The sequence below is a fragment of the Myotis nattereri genome (assembly GCF_964212035.1).
Source record: "Myotis nattereri genome assembly, chromosome: 1".
In the NCBI taxonomy this organism is placed as follows: Eukaryota; Metazoa; Chordata; class Mammalia; order Chiroptera; family Vespertilionidae; genus Myotis; species Myotis nattereri.
The window spans coordinates 135,552,106-135,568,775 of NC_138075.1; the positions used below are offsets into that span (position 1 = coordinate 135,552,106).

Here is a 16,670-nt window from a genome sequence, read left to right on the forward strand (position 1 = left end):
TTGGAAAAAGAAAAAAAAATATTCCTGCAGCTGTTATGGTTGAAAAATATTTAGCACAATGTCTTTAAACTGATGAAAATCAACCCAACTAGGAATATTTTCTCTTGTGCATGGCAAATATAACAGATGGTTTGATTTTTTTTTAGGTTTGTTTTGTTGTTTAGACAAATAAACAAACAAACAAACAAAAACAAGATGTTCTCAGATCTCAGAGAAATATGTCCTTCCTAAATCAAAATCTATAATGTGTATTTATGTAAGTTCACAATCAGGTTTTTAATTTCCAATCTGTTGACATTAAATGAAAGTATATAATAGACATTATGTACTTAAATACACAATGAAGGTTTATATTTCCAACCTGTTGAGATTAAATAAATATTTTGGCTCACCCCCATTTTATAGATATTATATAATATTACCCATGTTATCTCAATGTAAATAACAGAATTATCAAAGAAAAACTAGACCTGGAAAAAAGTTAAAGCAGTGAAAGCAGATTTTATTCAGGACTATTGCAATAGGGGAGGAGATCCTCAGTACAGAACCAGGAACAATTCTGAAAATCACAGAAGTAAGGGGGAATTTATAGCCAAGGTGCAGAGTCAGGGGTCAGGGCATAGAAAATTAAGAGGAAACATCAAGATTAGGGCTATTCTGGCTATACTGAGGTAAAAGAATCTTCAAATAAGACAATTGGGGTATGGTGGAGGATGAGGAACTGGATTAGATATTGAAAGCAGTAAGAAATGAAGGATTGCCTGACCAGCATGGCTCAATGGTTGAGCAGCAACCTATGAACCAGGGAGTCACTGTTTGATTCCCAGTCAGGGCACATGCCTGGGTTGCGGGCTTGATCCCCAATGTGGGGCGTGCATGAAGCAGCTGATCAATGATTCTCTCTCACCATTGATGTTCCTCTCTCTCTCTCTCTCTCTCTCTCTCTCTCTCTCTCTCATGCATGCGTGTGCACGCTCTCTCTCCTTTACCCTCTGAAATCTATAAAAATATTTTTTAAAAAAGAAAGAAGTGCAGATGAATGACTCTTACTAAAACTGACTTAGCAGGGTTCTTGAGAAAACTGGAATTTACAAGGAAGTGGACATATCTGGGATTTAAGAAAGGTATGGAGCCTAACTAAAGTTTAGTCCAGCAAAGAATCTTTTTCAGTATTATTCCTGGATTTTTTGGAAATATACTCTTCAACTGCCATCACATATGTATGTGCTGTTTTATAGATGCCACACACAAACATCATACCTACACAACACGCTTCTACTCTTAAATGGGATTTAGATTAGCAGCTTTAGAGAGACACCCAATGGCTTGAAGAAAGTACCACTGTCTACCTACAGTCAGGGACAGAATTATAGCAGGCGAGATCTCAGGTCCTCAAACCATCCTGACCTGAACTTCAGGAAGAAATGCCACCTGATGTGTTTGCTACTGGGTATGTAGTTGATATTTAGAGACACTTGGTAATAAGTAAGGTAATATGTATGCCACACATGAGATCAATGGTATCTATCCTATTTAGAGGCCTTGCAAACCCAAGGCAGGGATTAACAGGCGTTTGAGCAGCTGATTCTGGCTCCATCCTTTTTGGGTTTACATTTTTCCTCTTCCTTGCGTACTTGGACCCTCATTCAGGTCCAGGATTCTTGCTGCCGCTACACCCAGCCTTTGGGAACGCACTGCCCCTCTGTGGCAAGCCATGCTCTCCTCCAAGGTGTTCTGTGAAACTCTTGGGTCAGAACCCTGGAGTAAACATGTTGAAATACAGATTCCTGGATCCTATTTCAGACCTATTGAATGTCAATATCTATAGTGAGTCCTGGGATCTAGATGTTCAACATAACATTTATAAACAATCACAGAACCACAAGTACTTACCAAAAATACAATGAGAAAATGAAATTAAAAATAGAAAAGAATGGGGTTTCTGGATAAGGTATCCATATAATTTATACTTTAAGAATGAAAAAAGGCACTAATTCACACCCCCCTAACCTTTAATTTTTCTCTTATCCTCCAGTTCCCCAATTGCAGCTGCAGCTTGGTACATGTTGAAGCAAATGGCAGGGTCTATGGCACGTTTGGCTGGCACACCAAGTATGGTCGTCGTGGGTGGCAGCACCAAGAGATTATCCCACGACCCCCTGAGACTATGCCATCTCTGAGCACAGTTGGTGTTATCAGGATGCCCTGGGCATGTTATCTGTTAGGTCTGATCAAATAATTGAATCAATGCCCCCTCCCCTGGGAACTGACCTTTAGACCACTCCACAACTGACATTCTTTTTCGCTTAGACCACAATCCACTTGCTAAGACTATTTTCATTCCCCTCTGGACCTTCCTAGGATCAGGATCCTCCCAGGGAATGCTCTGCCTAGAATCCTTTAAAAATCTGACTCCCTGTCCCTGGGTGCTGGTGCCATTTTGGGGCTCAGCCCCTTTGGTATCCAGATGACCTGATAAATTTATAATCCTTTACCACTTTGCCCTCATGTGTTCCTCTATGGCAACCCTAACACTGTCCTTGAAAATGACCTTATGTCTGGAAGGAGTCAGGGAAATGAAAGACAGGTCATCAATGATTGTCTTTTAGATTATATCACACTAGAGGCCCAGTGCACAAAATTCGTGCATGGGTACACGCAGGCCTGGCCTGCAATCAGGGCCATCTTTCCTGGCTGCTGGCAGCTCCCCTCCCCCACCACCCACCCCCAGTTCCCCATTCACCATTGGGAGATTGGAGCCTGCTGGCCGGGGGAAAGGACAAGAGGTTGGCCATTCCCACCCACTCACCAGCCCATTCGTCTGTGTGTGGGGTGACCGGCAGGGCGGGGGCCTTGGCCTGGCACTGCCTGCATCTGCCGCCACACACCCGCAGTTCCCTGTTCACCATCAGGTGATTGGAGTCTGCCAACTGGGGGAAGGGACCAAGAGGTTGGCCAGCAGGCCCCAATCAGGCAATCAATCAGGCTATAGACAATGCCTAGCACAGAGTAGGTGCTCAATAAATAATTTTAATAGTATGTATTCTACTGTATATTATTTTTAAGTGTATATATATACATATACATATATATATATATATATATATATATATATATATATATATATATATTATCCAAAGTGTCCCCTCCAGAGTTCGACTGGGTGACCTGGAGTTCAATCGCTCGCTATGACGTGTGCTGACCAACGGGGGCAGCATGGAACAAAGGAAGGCCCCGGCCAGCAGCCAGAAAGCCTGGATCGGCCATGATCACTGACCAGTCCTAGGGACCCTACCCGTGCATGAAGTTCATGCACTGGGTCAGAATTGAAGGGGTTCAGAACATGAAGGGGTTCCTCCAAAGCAGTGCCATTTAGGCATATTGCTTATTTGAATGGAAGGTATCTGAGAAACTGCAGAGGCAGGAAGGGCTCTCTGACCTCCTTTCTCAGAATAGAAAACCATTCTTATCCTGGAGACTGTGAGTCAATACTTAAATGTACCTGTCGGAACAAACTTACGAAAATAATTCTTACCTCCATTAGTTTCCCCACATATTTCCTAGTCACTGTCTCACAATTTACTTCCCCAAACCCAAGCCCCTCGTCACATCCTCACAATTTGTTGTTCCTCATATCTGTTCCAGATATGAAACTCTGGAGCCCAAAAGACTTCTTTGGATCTTCCTTTTTATTATAGGTACTCCTGTGTGAATGTAAAAATACTAAATAGAACATATGCTTTTCTCCTATTAATTTGTCTTATGTTAGCTTAATTCTAAGGCCCTGCCACAGAACCTCAGAAGGTGTAAGTTTTTCTTCTCCTATAAAGGAAAACATTTAAAAAAAAATCTTTGTACCCTCTGTACTGGGTAGGGAAATTCAATCAGATGTCCTTACTTAATTATGTTGAATATGAGAAAAGCATAGCAAGACCCAGACAGTAGAGTAGCACAGAAGCTAAGACAGAGAGAGAGAGAGAGAGAGAGAGAGAGAGAGAGAGAGAGAGAGAGAGAACAGTAATTAAGAGCCATGAGTAAGCAGAAGCCATAGGCGTGGAAGAGGAGAGTACGCTCTCAGTAATGGCAGCAGAGGCTGATACAATGCAAACCTAGAACCAGATTAGTAGATCTGTGGGAGCATACTGATGTTACTGCTTTATTCTAAAAGGTGTTTCAGTTTTTCATGAGAACTTATATTACTGGATCCCCATGTGCTGACAACATGCCCAGTCACCCCTCATGATGACAAAGTGGCTCTTAACAGCTCTAGACTTGCATTGCACACCTTCCAGGAACCTAGAAAAAAGGTATGTGTCTCTAAAAGGGACCTCTGACCTTCCCTGAACTAATACTTGTGCTGGGAGTATACTGATGAGCCAGGCATGAGTCACTTGCACATCTCTGCTGCTAATAACAAGAATTCTTTAACCACATGGACTGAGATTGATGGTAGAATGTTTCACAAAGGAAAACAGGGTAACAGTGTATACTGACAACGAAAACAATCATCTCTACCACAGTTGGTAGGTGTCAAGAATACCTGCCAGGGTTGCTTTTTCTGGAAATAAATGGAGAGGCCAATGGAATAGCTGAGCTTTTTCTGCAAAGCCTCTCGGAGATGTGTAATTCAGGGGAGACGCTGGGCCATTATCTCTGCAGATCCCCTCCCCTTACTCCTACCACCAGTACAAGCCACTCTTTATCTAGGATGCTGCTGGCCTTCATTGTAAAGGTTTACTTTAGAGCAGTGGTTCTCAACCTTCTGGCCCTTTAAAACAGTTCCTCATGTTGTGGTGACCCCCGACCATAAACTTATTTTCGTTGCTACTTCATAACTGTAATGTTGCTACTGTTATGAATCGTAATGTAAATATCTGATATGGAGGATGGTCTTAGGCAACCCCTGTGAAAGGGTCGTTCGACCGCCAAAGGGGTCGCGACCCACGGGTTGAGAATGGCTGCTTTAGAGGCTTCTGTCAAAGTCCTTTCGTAAAGTACTATGTAGGAATAATGTGGCATTATACGCTTATATGTATATTTCATGATGGACAAACCTGGCCCACTATTAACTTCCATCATTTCTGAAAGTCCTGGTGAAGTTATTTAATCAGGGAACTTACTTCATCATTTCAAAAACCCTTCTCAAAGTTAAACAGCTTTAACCTTTCTGGCATCAAGGAGCATGGCTTTTACTCTATAGCTCAAGGCTCTGAGTAGAAGCATAGTATAAGGTCCCTTGGAAAAAATCTTCCCTGTTTTATGAGTCATCTCTTTGCTGTTGAGGGGCAAATGCAGGCAGAATTCAAATATTCAGAATCAGAAAATTAGAGTATAGAATACCCTGTAGGAATGCTTTTAAAAAAATACATTAAATAAAGATATGTTGTAAAATACTTTTACACAATACGTCAGTGTGCTTTCTCATTCTCCATTAGCTTCAGCATTATGAGGAAGCAAAAATCCATATTATCTTGATTTCAGAGTCAATGGAGAATCCATCACTTCCAACTTTTCCATCCATTCTAAGTTTTGGAAGGATAGGTAGTAGCCATATTCATTTATATACCTACATCCAATTACCCAAACATTGTACTTTAGAACTTGCATCTCTTGTTTTAAAACATAATAAGATGTCTACCAAGATTTAGGAATCTACTCACTCAATTAACAATGCAAGCTGAGCTCTTCCTTTCATTAGTATCACTAAAGCAGGAACCATGGCAGTAGACTTTCTGTGTTTTGCATCCTTTAGATAGCACAGGCTGAGGTGCAGTACAGATTGTTATCTCCGCAGCAAGAATCATTCTGCGCTCCCAGCTAAGAAAGGATCTTTAAATACTAAGACGAGGAAAAAGAAAAATCCACCCACCCACCTCAAGGTCTTTCTTCCATTCCCTGCTGGGTCTATTCTTTCTGCACACTTTTTGCAAGGTGCCAAATTCTTCAGTTCCAGCATTTACTATTCATTATCTACCAGTTTCTTCTTAATATCTATTACTTTTAGAATCCCATTTTCTTTTCCTTTCTCCAACTGAAATACCACTCGCACTGCCTTTTCGCCTTTAGGCTGCATCTGTCACATGTGTCTAGTCACAGGGTTTATTTTATCCTGTATCTCATCAACTTGCTCTTCACTTTCTGTTTTCTGAGAAGCAGCACAACAGCCTTGGTGTCTGCCCTTTCAGCTTTGCCTGCAGTCCCAGAAAGTAGCCTTGGGAGCACATGACTACTGTAATGAAAATCTTAGTGTTGATATGTTGGCAAAAAGCCTTCTTAGGAAGAAATAAACATTTTTCTTTTTCTAATTTCAAAACTTTAAATTTAAAAGTTTTGAAATTAGAAACTAAGAAACCCGAAACACCAATCAGAAAATATGCACCCCTATGGTCATAGCAGTATTATTTACAATAGCTAAGATCTGGAAACAACCCAAGTGCCCATCAGTAGACGAGTGGATAAAAAGTCGTGGTACATATTCACAGTGGAATACTATGCAGCTGTAATAAAGAAGGATCTCTTATCCTTTGAGACAACATGGAGGGACCTGGAGAGTATTATGCTAGGTTAAATAAGCCAGTCAGAGAAAGACAAATATTACATAATCTCAATTATATGTGGAATCTAATGAACAAAACATACTGATGAACAAAATAGATCCAGAGACATGGAAGCATGCAACAGACTGACAATTCTCAGAGGGAATGGGGCAGGGGGAGGATGGAGAGAGATTAACAAAAGAGCTTATATGCATAACCCATGGACACAATAGTGTGGTAAAGGCCTGGGGAGGGGCAGGCATGGGAGAAGGAGGTCCATGAGGGAAAAAGTGGGTATCTGTAATACTTTCAACAATAAAGATAACTATTTTTTTAAAAACAAGGAGTATTAAATGCTAAGACTTGCCTCAAGAGGTTTTGCTAAAAATTCCTTCCCTAAAAAGTAACCGCAACTGCTTAGTGCATGGTGTAGACAGGTTCCCCCACTAAAGAGATCAAAAGATGGACACACTGAATGCAGAATGGCAAAGACAACATGATAAAGCAACGTTTAAGTATGCTGGAGTTAATTATGAAAATAATAACGTCTTATACAAATATGTGCTGCCATTGATCACCTCCATCTGTTAACCAAGGCCAGTGGGACAAATACTGTAAGAAAAATTGCAAATTTAAAAGTGTAAAAAAGAAAGATCTCTTACCCTTTGAGACAACATGTATGAACCTGAAGAGGATTATGCTGAGTGAAATAAGTCAGTCAGAGAAAGACCAGTACCATAGATCTCACTCGTATTTGGAATCTAATGAACAAACTTTACTCACAAACAAAATAGAAAAAGACTCAGCTAGAGAACAGACCGACAGCTGTCAGAGGGGAGGTAGATTGCAGGCTGTGTGAAAAAACTGAAAGGATCAAGCAACAAAAATAAAAAAATAAAAACACCTATAGACACTGACAATAGTATGGTGATTTCCAGAGGGACAACAGGATGGGGGAAGATGGAAGAGGGTAAACAGGGGGATAAATGGTGATGGGAGACTCACTTGGGGTGGGGAACACACCATACAGATGATGTATTATAGAATTGTACACCTGAAACCTACATAATTTTATTAATCAATGTCACCCCAATAAATTCAATTAAAAAGTTGTTTTTTAATTTACAAAAGACATGGAGACTAGGGTAAATCATGCCCACTTAAATCTACCCATGGCTACTTACTCTTAATTAGAGTCAGTGAAAGTTATCTAGTTGTACCCTCTTCCAGGTATTCTAAGCGTAGACAGCAGGTATGAATGAAAAGCCCATCTCCTTCATTTCCACAAATGAAGAAATCTAAGTAAACTTTCCTCATTTTTCCTATATATTCAAAAGCTTACTTCATCCTCACTTCTCAGTATTGCCCCCTCAGAATTTTTCAGTATGTCCTTCTGCATTTCCTTTCCCATTCCTTCCTCGATACCCTTGGTCTGACATCTGCCTCGAAGATACTCAGTGGGTTCCCAGCCCCACTCCTGCTACCCTTTCTCACTGGATCATTTTGTCTGGACATCCTCTTCCTGGAGGCGCCTCCCACCACTTCTGGGGTGCACTGAGAGAGGGTACTCTCCCTGCCCGCCTCTCCTTCCTTCACTGGCTCTGCTTCCTCGGCTCCTTTCCCACATCCCATGTCTCACACAACTCGCACCAGATTCTTTTCCTCTGAAATCTCAGCCAATCTATGAGCTTCCATAGAAAAAGAAAAAGATCTCCCCATTTCTATCCATGCTTATCCTCTCTCTCAGGGTCCAGTGCACCCCTCCATCAGCGTCCCTGGAAGCCGCCTTTATCGTCCTCTCCCTCCTAAGCCATTTTCTTGGGTGCACATCTTCACTTCCGGCAGGGGCACCCAAATCCACAATTCACACTAACCTCTCATGATTCTTGCCTTCTCCCTTGTCTTGATTTGTTTTCACCAACATCTTTTTTACTTTTTTCTATGTTCAACCTACCGCAATAATCCCCGCCTGGCTCTGGTGCTTACAATCTCTCTGAATTGATCTGAGCCAACAGTCTTATTCTAGGAGATGGAGGCTCAAAGGAGACTGAGGCATGACAAATGCCCGGAGGAAGCTTTCGGGAGCAGGTGGCAGGGTGGGGGTAGGGAATAAGTAACCTTAACATGTTCTAAACAATTTTAAAACGTAACAACAGGGTGAAAAAAATGCATCGAGTCTAGAAATCTAAGTCACATTCAGGCTCAAGCAAGGTCTCTAGGGAAGGTGAACCAGGAAGGGAGTTTTAAATGACAAATATAAGATGAATATAAAGAGAAATGAGCAAAAGTGGTATAGGTGAAGCTTAGAGCTGTGAGCATGGTTAGATGGTCCATATGGCTAGAACATGAGGGGAGAGGAGGCTAGAGAGTGGGCTGTACCAGTGAGAGTTTCAGGAGGAAGAGTTGCATATTCAAAAGGTTAAGTGTGCAGAGTTTCACAGGGGACTATACAAGTGTGAAAGGGATGATGCTGCAAATTAGAGTTGGGCTTCTTTGGGCATTGTGATTTGTAATGATCTCTGCTTAAAATATTTATAGGACCCTTTTTTATGTTTTGACACCTTTATCCTATTTAAGATTAATTGCTAAACCAAATCATGTACACTATCATGAATTTCACTTTAAGAACATGTTTGAATTTATGAGACAACTCAAAATTAATATATCTATTTCTTTAGGATTATATGAATTTTTCCAGCAATACTTTCTAACTGTTCATTACATTGTTAGGCTTAAACACATTTTATATTTTGGTGTATTACAACAGAAATCCGCACTAAACACTTTCTTTTTTTGGCATCCACCCCAAGCCATCTACTTTCCTCTATGGCATGAAGTAAATGCAAGTGGGGAGCAAAATCACAGCTAAGTGAGAAGAGTAGTCTCATTTGATAAATGGAGTCAATGTGAACAGAATTCAACCTATTTGACAAATAGGCCTAATTTAACTAGTATCCTGTGTCTGGTGGATTTCGCCACTTAGTAAGAACATTCGTGTTGCAGGGCTTTTTGCCTCAGTATGTAGAAAAGAATCCAGAAAGTGACTCCTGGCCTTTCATTTGAAATTTCCCCAAGATTTCAATGAATAACAAAATACCACATTTTGTCCAACAAATTGACAGACATATTAAATGTATTCATTGTGACATTCCAGGGATTTGTAGGAATAAGGAGAGGGAAGAGAGGATTGTGGGATGGATTATATACTGAAGGAATCAAAATGGCGTCAAGTTTCTCAACAACTACCCTGAAAGATAGAAGACAATGGAAAATTACCTTAAAATGAATAAATAATTTACAATTGAGAATTCCATTTCTAGTCAAATAATAAATAAAGCATAAGTGTAGACTAGAATTTTTCAGACATGTCAGTTCTCAAAACAATGTATTCCTATGGACCTTTTGAGGTTCCACAAAAATGAGGAAGTGAAAAAGGTGGGGGAGGGGGGAAAAGAGAAGAGAGGAGAGAGAGAGAGAGAGAGAGAGAGAGAGAGAGAGAGAGAGAGAGAGAGAAGGGGAAAAGAATTACCCTGGGAATGTTGAAGAAAAACTGTGCAGAGGCTAAGGGAACACTCCATGAAGATTGGAAAAAGAGGACCATTACATATTGATATATTTGTATTGCTTTAAAGTGGCCCATTCCACTTTATCTTGATATACTGGACACAAACACTTTTCTTAGGTTCGTTCATTCATATCAATGACATTTCATCTGTTTCCAGTACAACATGTGGGTAAGTAAGATGTAATGGTTGTCGAAACCATTATTTTGTGCTAAAATTCATAATTTAATAAGTTTCCTTATTAAGGGTGACTTATAAAGCAGACATTTATTCAGGGACATACCGTTTCTGTGTTCTCTTCTCCATTTAAAGTCATTGGATGTGCTAGGCTTGTACTTTGTAGAGAAGCTTAAAAGTTTGTCAGAAATTAGAGATGAAGGGAGGTTGAGGTTTTATTAACATCCTGGCAGGTTGGACACAGGCTGAAATACACAAGGCAACGGGGTCTGTATGAACTGAGAACTGGCTGCGAAATCAGCCAAAGAAACCTTCTACCCGGTGACTCATGCACTTGCAGTCTTTGCATCTCAGTGTCCTATCCTGTGAAACTGGATCCCCTGGGTAGGTGGATTTTAGTCTCGAATAAAAAAATGAAAATGAAAGCCTTTTTTTTTTTTGTAAATAGTGCCATGCTACGGAAAGGTGAGGTCATGCCGCGGTGGGACTCAGTGCTACACTTCAGTTCTATTATCTATGAATACACAAGTAGGCAAGGATCTCCGCGTCCTGGTTGATAGCAATGCCAAAAAGGCACGTCATGATATAGAGCTTCAACTGTCTTGCAATCATCCTTGGAATTAAAAAGAAATAGCACTGGGTGAGGTGCCACCCAGATCGTGCCTCTGGGCCCAGACACTCACTCCCCCGGCTGCTGCACCTGTGGGCTGCCGGTAGCTCACAGCTGAGCTCCTCTCTGGGAATGGCCACATCAGCAGGAGACGGCCTTCCCGGGAGCAGCCTGCTCACAAAGATCAACTGAGCAAAAGTACAACCGACTTACTCCATGTACAAGAATAAACTCAAAATGGATGAAAGACTCAAATGTAAGTCGTGAAACCATAAAAATCCTAGAAGAAAACATAGGCACTAAAATCTCAGACATCTCAAGTAGCAGTATTTTCTTCAATTTATCTGATAGGGCAAGAGAAACAAAGGAAAAAAAAATAAAAAAATGGGACTGCATCAAACTACAAAGCATCTGCACAGCAAAAGAGACCATCACCGAAATGAAAAGGGGGTCCACTGTGTGGGAGAACATATTTGATAAGGGCTTAATTTCTAAAATATATAAAGAACTCATACAACTCAACAAAAGGAAGACAGCCAAATTTAAAAACAGGCCCAGGACCTGCCTAGGCTCTTCTCAAGAGGACACAAGATGGCCAAGAGACATGAAAAACTGCTCAAGGTCACTAACATCAGAGAGATGCAAATTAAAACTACAATGAGATATCCCTCAGGCCTGCCAGAATGGCAATCATCAATAAGTCAATAAACAACAAATGCTGTCGAGATGTGGAGAAAAGGAAACCCTTGTGCACTGCTGGTGGGAATGCAGACTGGTGCAGCCTCTGTGGAAAACAATATGGAATTTACTCAAAAAATAAAAAATGAAACTACTGTTTGACCCAGCGATCCTACTTCTAAGAAATTGCCTAAGAAGTTGGAAACACCAATCAGAAAGAATATTTGCACCCCTATGCTCATAGCAGCATTATTTATAAAGCTAAGATCTGGAAGCAGCCCAAGTGCCCATCAGTAGATGAGAGAATAAAAAAAACTATAAAAAAGGATCTCTTACCCTTTGTGATAGCATAGAAGGACCTGGAGAGTATTATGCTAAGTGAAATAAGCCAGTCAGAGAAAGATAAATATCTATCACATGATCTCACTTATAAGTGGAACCTAATGAACATAATAAACTGACAAACAAGAGGCCCAGAGGCATGGAGGCATGGAAAAGACTGACATATCTCAGAGGGGAGGAGCAGGGAAGTCCAGAAGAGATGAACCAAAAAACTTACATGTACATATACATAACCAACGGACACAGACAGTAGTGTGGTGTAGACTTGGGACAGGGCAGGCACTGGTAGGAAGGGGGCAAAGAGTGGGTGTTAGAGGACATCTATAATATTGTCAACAATGAAATAAAATAAAAATTATAAAAAATAAAATCTACAGTAGCCATTTATTTATGGGCCATAACAACTCACAGTTGCAGATTGAACCTTACCTAATAAAGTATATGTTCCTTTCTAAAAAACAATAAGTAAATAAAAACAAAAGTAGATATGAACAAAATGATGGATTTTCCTTGTGTGAAAACAACAACAAATTCTTGTGTTTTATATATAAAAAAAGAATAGTACAATGGCTGTCCCTACCCTTCCATTGGCTATAACTTTGAAGATTCTTCCAAGTTGAACAATCTGTGGGATTGCGCAATGGCATCACAGATCTCCCCTTGTCTCATCCTGCTTCCCCCATCTCCTTCCGGCTTGTTACCAGGTGCACGGCCTAAAGAGTTCTCCTGCCTGCAAATCTCCATTTCAGGAATGGATGTGTTTTAAAAGCTCTCCAAGTAATTCAGATATCGATTAGTGCTGCAAATAGAGGTTAAACCTCTCCACGCCTAAGTTTGTTCATCTGGCAAATTGGAATAATAACTCCCTTAGAGAGTTTTTGTTGTAAGATATATGATAATACAATGTCTGCAACATTGTACATACTCAATAAGTTGGTTGTAAAAAAGGTTACAATTCAGTGTGATTGGGCCTTGGTAGATGTACTCTAATTAGATCTTCAGGCAAATGCAATCATAAAAGTAATAATAACATTTAATTATAGGAAGATGTAAGTGTAATTTGTTTGGGTATCATAGAGAGAAAACCAGACATCTTGGGAAGGCTATTACAAAAACTGGAGGATTTATATGATACCTACTGTGGATATATTTTTCCAGGAAAAGAACACAAACACCCACCAAGTTCACTGTTGAATGTCGTTGGGAAAGTGCTGGCTGAAGTCTAACTAATGCTAGCTAATATGATACCATAATCTATTTGTTGTCCATTGGTTCAAGTCATAAGTAAAATTAAGAGATCAAAAGAAATAACTAGGGTAAAGTGGAGCCTTTGGGGAGAATTAGCCATGTTATTATGTAGGATTTCTTAAATTGCTATTATTTTATAGGGAATGGAGACCAACTTTCTTACCTCAAGGAGGAGAAAACTTGGATTTCAATTGGGAAATGAGAGTTGTGTGAGGAGGCACACAACTATTATAATTTTTCATTTTCCTGTTCATGCATTTTTTTAAAAAATGGATTATGGTAATCTTGCCTTTTATATATAAAAATTTAATCAAAGGAAGCTGTTTAATTACACACACACACACACACACAAATCCTGAATCTTAAGTAGGATCAGATGAGGCAGGATACTGTCAGGATTAATAGAACCCTCTTATCCACCTTGTCACCCAGTAATCCAGATTAGTTTAAGAGCTTTTAAATTGCTTAATTCAGATGTTTTTCCCTAGGGCAGTGGTTCTCAACCTTCCTACTGCCTCGACCCTTTAATACAGTTCCTCATGTTGTGGTGACCCCCAACCATAAAATTATTTTCGTTGCTACTTCATAACTGTAATTTTGCTACTGTTATGAATCGTAATGTAAATATCTGATATGCAGGATGTATTTTCATTGTTACAAATTGAACATAATTAAAGCATAGTGAGTAATCACAAAAACAATATATAATTATATATGTGTTTTCTGATAGTCTTAGGCGACCCCTGTGAAAGGGTCGTTCGACCCCCAAAGGGGTCGCGACCCACAGGTTGAGAACCGCTGCCCTAGGGCTTTGATAAATGATCACCTGACATTGAAGAGAGAAGAGCTCAAGAATCAGAGGTAGAATGTTTGCACTAAGGTTTGTCACAAATTTACATAGAAAATCAGATAAACTAGCTAATTGTTCTATTACTTCTAAATTGTATTTACTGAATTGTATTTAGTTGCAAATCAGCACCCCAGATCTTTACAATTCATAGCTGCAAAATAAGAGCACAGCTATTTCTTTCAGAACTAAAAATATAAAATATTTCAGGCATTTAGGCAAGTAATATAGAGGCTAAATAAAGGCTCTTGCACATCACACTTTATTTTATAAATTCTTTTTATTTTATCACATCTATCTCAGATTATTTTTAGCAATGAAACATTATGAGGTATTTTAAACCCCTCTCTCTATCTCACTATAATTCCATTCTCCATCTTCCCTATCTGGAGGAAACTGCTATCCTGCATTCATATTTATCATTACAGTAAGTATTTTTACAATTTTAAGATATGTAGGTAACCACTAACAATGTATAGTATTATTTTTCATATAAACGATATAGTATTTCAACTTGTTTTGTTCTGGCTAAATATAAAGTTTTTAAGATTTATCTAACTTTATGTATAAACTTCATTCATTCATTCACCTGCTAAACAGTGTTCCATGATATGATAGACAACAATATAAAAGGTGTGCCAATGCCCTAGCAGGTTGGCTCAGCGGATAGAGTGCTGGCCTGCGGGTCCCAGGTTCGATTCCGATCAAGGGCCTATGCCTGGGTTCCAAGCTCTATCCCCAGCAGGGGCGTGCAGGAGGCAGCCGATCAATGATTCTCTCTCACCATTGATGTTTCTATCTCCCTCTCCCTCTCCCTTCCTCTATGAAAAACAACAACACACACACACAAAAAAACACATTAAGAAAAACTAAAGGGTGTGCCAAAAAAGGATACACATTTTGTTTATAAAGTCAGTCTTTATTAACATACAGTTCATTTTTAAAATTTAAAAGAATCTTCAGAAGCGAATAATTTTTTGTCCTTGCCTGTTTGCAAACTGATGACTGTTCTGGTCCAGGCACTGCTGATAACTTGAAGCAATGGAATCGCAAACATCAATAATAATTTCATTCAGTATTTGTGTGCCCTCAATTCATCAACTATTGCCAGTTTTGTACCCATATACTCTATATTTGATGCATCCCCATAAAAAAGTCTAGTGAATACATTTTCTTTGTTTGGAGCTTAGACTGGCTTCACCCATTATTTTAAATCAGTTAAACTTGAAAAGGAGTGAAAATTGTGAGTTTTATCAGGTGCTAAACTTGCATAACTTTAATAGCTGATAAACTCTATGTCCCAAAAATAACGTATGCACACTGAATAATTATAAAGGCAGTGTCTGTTCTTCAATTGCGTTTTCAAACTTTCAGTAACATTTTAGGATGAATCTCCTTTGTTCAAAGCTTAGTCTGGCTGAAAAGAAAGAAACATCAATTGAGCTATCAGCTGTTAAAATGTATACACATGTTTTTGGTCATCTAGCCTAATTCTAATTTGTCAATATTAAAAATATCCTGTCGTTGGACATCTAGCCTATTTCTAATTTGTCAATATTAAAAATATCCACGATGCCATGCATGAGGGTTTCTTGTTTATAATACAAATGGAATGGCTGGGTTCCAGGGCCCAGGCACCTTCAAATTTACTCAGTCTTTCCAACTTGCTCTTAACAGTGGTTTAATAATGTTGACATTTTCTAGCACTGTGTAAGAATTTCTAATCCCCCATAATGTAATTCTCATTTGGTCCTGATTTTTAAAATTGGCCAATCTGATAATTATAAAATTCTCCTTCCTTCCCTTCTGAGGATCAGTGCTAAAGGTCCCTTTTTTGTGCATGCTTTGTAGGATTTTAAAAATTTCACATTTCTGGTGTATGTCACATAAACTGAAGTAAAAGTCATGTCCCCTTTTCAATTTCATCATGAAATCCATAACATTTTTTTTCTGTTTTTCTATTTATTTATTTGGCCAACTCTAGCTTAATTTCTAACTAGTATCAGATTTGCCAGGTACAAGGAGTTCAAATCTTGGTTCCATCAATTATTAGCTGTGTTGCCTTGGGCAAGTCACTCAATTTCTCTTTTCCACATTTTCTTTGATTATAAAATGTGACTTTTATAATCTTTGGGATCCCTCCTCTATAGCATTCTGCCTGTTGTGATTTTCCACAATGGGTCTATTTGTGATGATATTCTCTTAGACTTTTGTTTAAATATTGTTGCAGTGTAATTGACATATAACATATTCATTGAACACGTACATCATAATGATTTATGTCTATCTTGCAAAATGACCACCATGCTAAGTTTAGTTGACATTCAACACCTCACAGTGACATATTTTTCTTGTGATGAGAACTTTCACGATCTATACCCTTAGCAACTTCGTAATTAATGTAAATGGACCAGTGGCTCGAATTACAGGTTTACAAAAGTAGATGCTTAAGTCCCAGTGCCTCAGCCTGAAAGGCTTCCTCTCCTCACAGATGCAGGGGCTCCCAGAAAAGAAACAGGGGGCTGGGCCATCTGAGCTAAGTAATAGCTGGGAAATGCTCAGAATTCCAAAATAAAAGACAAAACCACTATCCCAGGGGCATGTGATCTGAAGTAGGAGCTTGGAATCTTAGCTCACATCCTTCGATGTCCAATGGTTATAACCTCAGA

The 16,670-nt window shown here is 39.4% G+C and overlaps 1 pseudogene across 1 annotated transcript in view; it reads right to left on the reverse strand.

The window, feature by feature from the left end:
- Positions 1–1,608: 1,608 nt before the first annotated feature.
- The window catches only part of LOC308529628 (NEDD8-conjugating enzyme UBE2F-like), a 47,310-nt pseudogene continuing 32,248 nt past the window's right edge, over positions 1,609–16,670 (reverse strand). The window contains exon 3 of the transcript in view: positions 1,609–1,758. The product of the transcript in view is annotated as an NEDD8-conjugating enzyme UBE2F-like (transcript). The remainder of the gene's footprint in view (positions 1,759–16,670) is intronic.